At 34.9% G+C, this 10,000-nt stretch overlaps 3 non-coding genes across 3 annotated transcripts; 1 reads left to right on the forward strand and 2 right to left on the reverse strand.

Annotated features, from left to right (window-relative positions):
* The first annotated feature begins 6,256 nt into the window (after positions 1-6,256).
* Positions 6,257-6,328, forward strand: TRNAC-GCA (transfer RNA cysteine (anticodon GCA)). The gene has a single exon. It is a non-coding gene; the product is annotated as a tRNA-Cys (tRNA).
* A 2,363-nt stretch (positions 6,329-8,691) lies between these two features.
* TRNAD-GUC (transfer RNA aspartic acid (anticodon GUC)) lies at positions 8,692-8,765 on the reverse strand. The gene has a single exon. It is a non-coding gene; the product is annotated as a tRNA-Asp (tRNA).
* A 491-nt stretch (positions 8,766-9,256) lies between these two features.
* Positions 9,257-9,340, reverse strand: TRNAY-GUA (transfer RNA tyrosine (anticodon GUA)). Its single transcript has one exon. It is a non-coding gene; the product is annotated as a tRNA-Tyr (tRNA).
* Between the last annotated feature and the right edge of the window lie 660 nt (positions 9,341-10,000).

The raw sequence follows: 10,000 nt of genomic DNA on the forward strand, positions 1-10,000 counted from the left end.
TTCCTGACACATTACTAATTCCCCTGGCGTAGATCTACTTGTTGTTAATAAATCGGTAAGAGTATTATTTCGATAGATAACTCTTCTATAGAGTTCATTAATATCCGAACTCATTAGTTTACCCCCATCTATCTGAATGATCGGTCTCAACTCGGGAGGAAGAACCGGTAATAGACATAAAACCATCCATTCTGGTTCTATATTTGTTCGAATAAAATGCTTAGCCAATTCCATGCGTCTAACCAAAAAATCCTTTCTTCTTCCAATTTTTCGATCTTCCCATTCATTACCCGCGAGGCCTTCTTCTCCTAATTCTTTCCATTCGACCAACGAATAATCGATAAGAATTCGCAAATCTAGATCGGTTAATTGTTCTCGAATAGCACCTGCTCCAGTAGAAATTTCTCGATTTCGAAATGTATCGAAACCTTGGGTAGTAAAAAAAAGTGGGATACTGTATTTCCAGGATTGAATTTCATATTCGAATGAACCTCGTAATCGTAAGAAAGTAGGTTTTTTAGCGATGGGCCTAGCAAAAGCAAAATTAGGATAGGGCCCTACAGGATCTCTCCCCCCCCCCCCTCAAAATCGGACATGAGAGTTTCCTCTCATCCGGCTCAAGTAGTTACACCAAATAAAGATAAAGAAAGGAGTTCTCGCTTTCAAATTCTAGAACCCCCCCCAAAAAAAGGTCTACTCTTTACTCAAGTTCCAAAGAAACATTTCATTGATTCATTCTTCTTTTATTGATTTATATTTTCTTAATTCTTTATTCAATTCGAAATTAGGACATAAATGAAATGTGAAATTCTTGAGTAGTCTACTTCCCCTCGAATGATGAATCCTCTTAAATTAAAGGAGTGTCATAAGGGATTTACTTGTCTATGTACCCTTCCATTCGATCTCTTAGGTCCTGCCTTACCTTACCTCGACGGTTATACCACGATGCCCTTAACTTAAAGCCTAAGCCTATATGCGATGTATAGACTCCTGCAACCATGACATATTTGTTTACTTGAACATAATTTCATTTCTTTCTAAAAGAACTAAAAGAAATGAGAATGGTTAATTCCACAAAAGAAAGAAGTCTTTTTTTTTCACGAGGTACAACTCAAAATTCCTATTTATTTATTTTTACTGACTCGACCATAGACCAATTCCCTTTTTATTTGGGAGTATTGAATACACCCATAATTCTGAGCTTCATGTTACTCCTCCCAAGAGACATGTCATGTCAGATCCAGGGCATCCCAATTCGATTGAATGGGATGACAGTTTCTCATTGCTAATCGGTAAAATCATAATTTCGATCAAATCACACATCGCAGTATACTAGACCCTCTAATTCTTTAAGAGGTTTATCTAAAAGATTGGCGATATAACTAGGACGACGTTTCAAATACCATACATGAGTTACTGGACATGCCAGTTTTATGTATCCCATTTGATATCTTCGTATCCGATAATCAACAAATTCAACTCCGCATTGTTCACAAAATTTAGGGCCCTGCTTTTCATTTCCAATTACTCGATAATTTCCACAAGCGCAAATTCCACTTTTTATAGGTCCAAAAATTCTTTCACAAAATAATCCATCCTTTTCCGGTTTATTGGTTTTGTAATGAAAAGTATAGGGTTTTGTCACCTCTCCAACGGTTTCTCCATTAGGTAGGATTTTATTGGCCCAAGCACTTATTTGTTGGGGAGAAACTGAGCCAATTCGGAGTTGTTGATGTTTATATCGGTCGATCATAGAAGACAAATTCTGATTCATTCCGATTAAGCTTCCTTCCTATTAATCTGGAAGTTCTTCTCAGATACAAGGAAATGATTCAGTTCCAGAGCCAAAGATCGTAATTCTCGGACGAGCAATCGAAAAGATTCTGGAGCATTTTCAGGTTTAGGTATTGTTCCTCCAATGATCATAGTACCAAGTACTTCTTGGCGAGCTCTAATATGATCAGATTTATAAGTAAGCATTTCTTGTAAAATATGAGCAACACCAAATCCCTCTAGAGCCCAAACCTCCATTTCTCCTACCCGTTGTCCTCCTTGCTTGGACCTTCCTCTAAGTGGTTGTTGTGTAACAAGTGTATAATGTCCACTGGAACGCCCATGTATTTTATCATCAACTTGATGAATTAATTTCAAGATATAAGGTTTTCCTATTATAACAGGTTGTTCAAAAGGGTCCCCCGTTCTTCCATCAAATAGTCTGCTTTTTCCTGGATACTCGGGTTCAAATACCCATGGATTCGCTGTTTGCTTACCGGCTTCATATAATTCGGAAAACACTAGTTTTCTCGAAGCCTCTTGTTCATATCTCTCATCAAACGGTGCTATTCGATAATGTCTATCTAGTAGACTCCCTGCTAACCCAAGCGAGCATTCAAATATCTGTCCCACATTCATTCGTGAAGGGACTCCTAATGGGTTGAAGACCATATCAACAGGTCTTCCGTCTTGCAAATAAGGCATATCCTGTCTAGGTAAAATTTTGGAAATGATACCCTTATTTCCATGTCTTCCGGCTACTTTATCGCCTACTTTCATTTCGCGTTTCTGTGAAATATATACACGAATCGTTTCCGGATTATAACTAGAACCCCCTTTTTTCTGGATCCATCTCACATCGATGACTCGACCCCTCCCACCTATAGGTAATTTTAGACAAGTTTCCTTTGAAGTGGATACCTGAATCCCAAGTATGGCCCGTAATAATCTATCTTCTGGAGCATATGATGATTCTTTCGCCACCTGAGGCGTTAATTTACCTACTAAAATATCGCCCGTCTCCACCCAAGATCCCAGCATCACAATTCCATTTTTGTCTAAATTGCGGAGTAAATGGGCTTCTAGGTGCGATATTTCGTTAGTGATTCTTTCAGGACCTTGGCTTGTCACATGAGTCTGAATTTCATATTTTCGTATGTGAAAAGAAGTATAAATATCTTCATATACTAGACGCTCGCTAATGAGTACCGCATCCTCAAAATTGTAACCTTCCCATGGCATATAAGCTACTAATACGTTTTTGCCCAAAGCGAGTTCGCCACCAACCGTAGCGGCACCATCCGCTAAAATCTGTCCCTTTTTAATGCATTTACCCCGCTGAACCCGGGGAGTTTGATGCATACAAGTATTTTTGTTGGAACGTTGATACATAACTAATGGAATGCTTAGAGTATCCCCATTACCCGATAAAATAATCTTGTCAGTATCGGTAGAAATGATCTTTCCCTCTTGATCGGCTATAGCGGGAACCCCTGAATCTAGAGCCAATTGGCGTTCCAACCCAGTTCCAACAATGCACTTCTCGGAACGCGAAAGCGGAACTGCTTGGCGTTGCATATTAGAACTCATTAAAGCCCGATTCGCGTCATTATGCTCGATAAAAGGAATGAGGGAAGCTCCCATAGAAAAATATTGAAAAGGAAAAATACTTCGAAGATGAACTTGTTCCCATGCAATAGTCAGGAATTCTTGGCGGTATCGAGCCGGAACAACCTGTTCTTCCTGAATACCCTGATTCAAGGCCAAAGAATTTCCTGCCGCTACCATATAATATTCATCTCGACTTGGGGATAAATAAAGCATCTGTGCTTTTTTTGATCTCTCAAATATTTTATAAAATGGACTTTCTAGAGACCCCCAACGACCAATCCTGGCATGAATTGCTAAGGATCCAATAAGTCCAACATTGATTCCTTCAGACGTGTCAATTGGGCAAATGCGTCCATAGTAACTAGGATGGATATCTCGTATCCGAAAATTAGCAGTTCGCCCGGTCAATCCTCCGGGGCCCAAATAACTCAATTTTCTCCCATGAACTATTTGTGTCAATGGATTTGTTCGATCCAAAACTTGAGACAATGGGTGTAATCCGAAAAAGGATTCATAAGTGGTTGTTAATGGAGTCGAAGTTACCAAATTCTGAGGAGTCGGTATCAATTTATGCCTAATTGCTCCGCATATAGTTCCTCTAACTACATTTTCTAAACGAACCAGAGCCAATCCGAATTGATCTTGTAAGAGATCCGCTACAGAACGAATACGCTTATTTTTCAAATGATTCATATCGTCAAGTGTACCCATTCCAAATTTCATTCCAATCAAATGATCCGCAGCTGCCAATATATCTCGCGGTAACAAAAATGTATTGTTCTGAGGTATATTAAGATTCAGTCTCTGGTTCATATTTCGTCGACCAATCCTTCCTAATTCACATCTTTGCTGAAAGAATTTCTTTTGTAATTCCTTACACAAGGATTCAGAAAATACCGGATCCCCGCCTACACAAGAAAATTGTTGATAAAACTCCAAAATGGCATTTTCTTTTGACCCAATTTTTTTTTTTTCCTTATCGGTCAGGAAAGACAAGAAAATTTCAGGGTAGCAAACATTCTCTAGAATTTCTCTTAGATTCGAACCCATAGCTGATGATAGAACTAGAATAGATATTTTCTGTTTCCTACTTACACGAGCCCATATCCTTGCTTTTCTATCAATCTCTAATTCGAACCTCCCCCCCCAATCTGATATTATGGTACCAGTATAGACCGAAATTCCGTTAGGATCCAATTCTGATCGATAATAGATACCGGGGCTTTGCAATATTTGATTGATCACAATTCTGTATATTCCATTTACTATAGAAGTTCCGAGGGAGTTCATTAAAGGAATGTTTCCAATAAAAATTGTTTGTTCTTGCATATCCTTACTGGTTTTCAAAATTAATCCTGCGGATACATATAATTTAGAAGAATATGTGAGTGATTCATATACAGCATCCCTTTCTTTTATCAACGGTTCCACCAATTGATATGTTTCCACAAATAATTGAAATTCAATTTCTTGATCTGTATCTTCAATTTTTGGAAACTTATCAAGTTCTTCTGTTAAGCCCCGATCCATGAACCACACAAAATCCTTCAAATTGTATCTGATTCAACCCAGGTATTGTATACATTTCCCCATTTTCATTCCCGAGCATTTTGAATTTCCCATTTATCAAAAAAATCCCATTCTTTTCTCATTCTTCATCGAATCATATGAATCGATCTAATAATGATGGAATTGAATTTCTATTCTGTTTACTGAATCACATGAAATTTTATCTAACTCCATATACCATATAATATATATGGAATGTATGAAATGCGTATGAACGGAAGAAGAAAAATTATACTCAAATTTTAATTTATATTTATAACAAACAGCTACATAAAAGAATTGATAAATGCCATTTAGCCTTATGGAGTTTTGTATAGAATATCAAAAAAAAAAATAATAATTCAATTTCTACCATTATTATGATATTCCATATTCCAATCCGATTGAATACCAGAAAAATGAAATGAATTCCTGATTTGATCTGTTCGTTGAGATAAAGACAAAATAATCATAAAATATATATCGGGAGAGAGTTGATTTTTCTAGCACTTAATTTTTTCATAGATTCCATTGTTCTGTTCAAAAAATGATTCGCAGAGAAGAGAGATGTTTTTACCCATTTTTTAGTTTTTTATTTTTTAGTAGAATATTTAGAATATGATTGAAGTGCGTACGAAAAGAGGGCTTGTATTTATTAAACATATGCAGATATAGCATTTCTATTTATATATGTCTTTCCTCTTTTCTTTTTATTCCATTATAGCTCTCTAGTGGAGACAACACATGGCGTGCTCTATCAAAAATTCTATTTTTTCTTTAATTTTAATCTATTCAATGAAAAATTGAAACACGATAATTTCTTGCTGATTCCCTATGGACATCATATCTAGATAGATAAAATACCTCATTAGATAACTAGAGCTGTGTAACAACTTATGTTCGGGGGTTTACATAGACTCATAATTGCTGTTATATTATTATAATATAATTTATAATTATATAATTTATAATTGAAATTAAGAAAGTTTTTTTATTGAATTGAAAAATTGAAAAAAAAAATCAATACTAATTAGTTATGTATCCATTTTTATTTTCTTATACCATTAGAGAAAGACAAGTGAAGAAGAATCGTCCATAAATTTGCCGTCAATAGTTAATAGTTAATGGTTCCAATTTTTTTGTCCTGCATTTTTACTTTTGTAACTGAGAATCCACATTTTCTTTTTCAATAGAAAAGAAAAAAGAAAGGGAAAGTTTTTGTTTTTAGATATTGTGTGTCTTGAGATACTATAACCAATTGAAGGTATGGATCCAATCTAAAAATAAAAAGGGGATACTCTCATTTTTTTGTTTGTAGCCTTTTGGCGACATGGCCGAGCGGTAAGGCGGGGGACTGCAAATCCCTTATTCCCCAGTTCAAATCCGGGTGTCGCCTGATCAACAAAAAACGCGAAATCCTATATTCTGTTTTGCTGATATAACTCGACCAATTTTCTCCGGCAAAAACAAGTGTAAGAAAAGGACTCTTGATACTTTCTTGATTATAAACTTGATTATAAACTTCCGGAGGTTTTGTTTTCTAAAGTGTTGTAAATCCTTACGTCTAGGATTCAAGGAAAAACTAGAGTAGTGGAAGGGAATGAGTAAATCTTGATATGGTAGCCCCTCCCCTACTAATAGAGGGGCTACTATCGGAGTCTTGAATTAGATTGGATAACGGGAGTGTTTAATTAACTAATGAATGGTTGTAGAAGGGTTGGAAGATACTTTGTATACAGACTGATGAAAGTCTCTGAGTGTTCAGGCATCCAATCAATATTAGATTGGATGGATAATTGGCTTTTACTTAATAAGGGACACCAAAAGAAAGAAGAAGTCTTATTATTGCTACATGTGAGTAACATTCTTTTGATACTTCCAAAAGTGTTACTGCGTATTTTGCTTGTGCTTAATGGTTCTCGATTTTACTAGAAATCATATAAGAACTTGTTATAAGCGGATTTATTGAAGTGTTTCATCAACGGTGGTGTGTCAGAATTCCCTTTTCCTTTTGACTCTGCACCGGTAATTCCACTATTATTAGTGAACAATAATGGAAAAATTCCTTCCTATTTGTTTCATATTCATAGAAATTAGGGGACATAATACACATGGATATAGTAAGTCTTGCTTGGGCTGCTTTAATGGTAGTCTTTACATTTTCCCTTTCACTCGTAGTATGGGGAAGAAGTGGACTCTAGGGGTACTTCTAATTGGGTTGAGGAATCAAACCGTATCAATTGTTTTCTAGATCGTTTTGCAAAGCCTTTTTAACTATTTTATTAGTCTTCATTTCGAAATTCTTGGATTCTAGTGGAGTAATGTATTCTATGAATAATACCCTTTCAATCAAAATCAAACAAACATTTCAATAATTCCCATGTTCGTATTTCGAAAGTAAAAGGGATACGGATGATAGGCAATTTATTAAAAAAAAAAAAGAATTCTTCCTAAATTTTCTATTTTGATGAACCAGCTCTTACCAGAGTTATATATGGACAATGAGGGACAAGGAACCCCCCCCCCTTTTTTTTTTCTGTATTTGTTTGTTTTTATTTCCTTCCCTCTTTACTGTTACTGTTCAAAGAGAAAAAAAGTAGTTCTTTTATTTAATAAGATCTTGCCTTAGTGTAGTCACATATTGCACACTTACCCCCTGTTTTATTTATTATTTTAGGAATTTTATTTATGCCATGCTTTATTGACTCATTTCATATCATGGATCAAAGAAAAGAAGTTAAATTAAAAATCGGTTCCATGAAATGAAAGAATTAGAAAATCGTAAGACTTGCCTTTCAATTATTTCAGATTGATTGAAATCAACACAAATAAAATAGATCAAGCGAAGAAATAAAATTGAGATACTATGTACATTACATATATTTCATTACATATATTTAATTGATATCGACATGTATGAAGATACATATTGTAGATTCATCTATATTAAGCTTGTATCTTTATACATTACAATAATAGATATGGATAGTATGGTAGAAAGATTCATATTTTTTTTCTACCATACTATCGAGTTTGATAGGATACTGCTGATTCTAGTCCATTCATTTTATTTAATTTATTTAAGACGTGAAATTGGAATCCTTTTTTTCTTAAATCCTTGATAAAAAGTCAAGTTTCATTCAAATTAATCACTTTGACTGACAGTTTTTACGTATATTATAAGTAAAAAGGCGGTAGGAACTAGAATGAACAGCGCTGTAGCAATAAATGCGAGAATATTTACTTCCATAATTTCATTGTTTTTTTTACTTCGCAATAACTCGGGATTTAATCCCATAGAGATGATAAATTTGTCGCTTGTAAATTCAATGCGATGACTTACATTTCAATGACATCGAATCGGATCAATATCATGAATAACAATATCTAAGCTATCAAATCGATTCACCGTCGAGAATTGAATAGTATAACATAGGAAGCTCTTTTATCCACACCGAATACAAAATTGGATTCCTGGCCCAATCAAAAGAATTCCTTTCCTTTATTTCTATATATTCTTTTCCACTCTTTCTTTTCGATAATCTACCGCCTTCCTTGTACAATCATCTGATGATGTATCATCTGACTGCTTTTCCACTTTCACCGTTTACAAATAGTTTACAAATAAACCCCAACAAAAAATGGAAAGGAAAAAATAAATAAAAAAGGCTATCCTTGGGAATGAAATTCTTTCATTTGTATTCCCTTTCACAGAAAATGGAGGGATCAATTGATGTATTTTTTTTTTATTGTATCCGTCGGGACTGACGGGGCTCGAACCCGCAGCTTCCGCCTTGACAGGGCGGTGCTCTGACCAATTGAACTACAATCCCAGGGCAATAAAGAAAAGTGTACAGCATAGATATTCTTATGATTTCATTCAAGCCATTTTCTATTTAAATTTTAGATTCGAATCGCCGTGTTGTAACAAACAAAGGCGCGAGTGATATATTGATATCCATACGGGTATGCGCTTTAGTGAGAGCAACGCGGATTACTAGTTACTAGTAATCCTTTCGTTATTGCCAAATCGATCGATAATCAATTTTAAAATGAAAAAAAAAAAAGAGTCTTTTTTCTTTACTTTACTCTTTCTTTTCATTAAACTTTATACTTAATGATCCTGATATGAATCTAGATCATTATCAAGGTCAGAATTTATGGGAACAAATAAATAGAACAAATAAAAAACAAATAGCGGTAGGGATGGATATATCAGAAAATTGGACTTTTTTTATTCTTCCCTAATTTTTTTGTTTGGCTTTTCTGGAAAACAAAATACAAAAAAATGGGCATTTTATGTTATGGCGGATCAGCGAATTATTGGGCCGAGCTGGATTTGAACCAGCGTAGACATATTGCCAACGAATTTACAGTCCGTCCCCATTAACCGCTCGGGCATCGACCCAGGAAGAATCAATTATAGGTTTATTGATAATCCATGATCAACTTCCTTTCGTAGTACCCTACCCCCAGGGGAAGTCGAATCCCCGCTGCCTCCTTGAAAGAGAGATGTCCTGAACCGCTAGACGATGGGGGCATATTTGCCTGACCGACATCATACTATGCTCATAGTATGAACAGTTTTTTGAAATTGTCAATATAATGGAATGATATGACTAGATCCGAAAGCTTTTTCCATCTTTTATGATTTTCCATTTTTGATTCATGATTTATACTCATAAATCATTCATTTGAATCGCCACTCTATTCTATATAGAAATAAATTAGATATAGAAATAAATTAGATAAATTCAATCTATTATATTATTATATTATATAAATCGATATTATAAAAAGAAACTAGATTATATTAATAATACAAAGTATAAGATCCTTTCGGGAAGTGATTGGTCTGACATAAACATAAAAAGGGGAGTTAAACTTCATTTCTTCCACTTTCATTCTTCATTTCTTCCACTTTCATTCATTGATTCACTCATTATTAAGATTAAGACGAGACAGGCGTATTTCTATCTCACACTAAGCCAGGAAATTAACAAAAAGTAAATCTGGAATTTTGGGAAGAGGGAGCAAGAAGTTATCGAAAATTATGTGTGTTTTTTTT

The sequence above is a fragment of the Durio zibethinus genome, unplaced genomic scaffold (assembly GCF_047325235.1).
Source record: "Durio zibethinus cultivar Kanyao isolate XHJ-2024 unplaced genomic scaffold, ASM4732523v1 HiC_scaffold_97, whole genome shotgun sequence".
NCBI classification, from domain to species: Eukaryota; Viridiplantae; Streptophyta; class Magnoliopsida; order Malvales; family Malvaceae; genus Durio; species Durio zibethinus.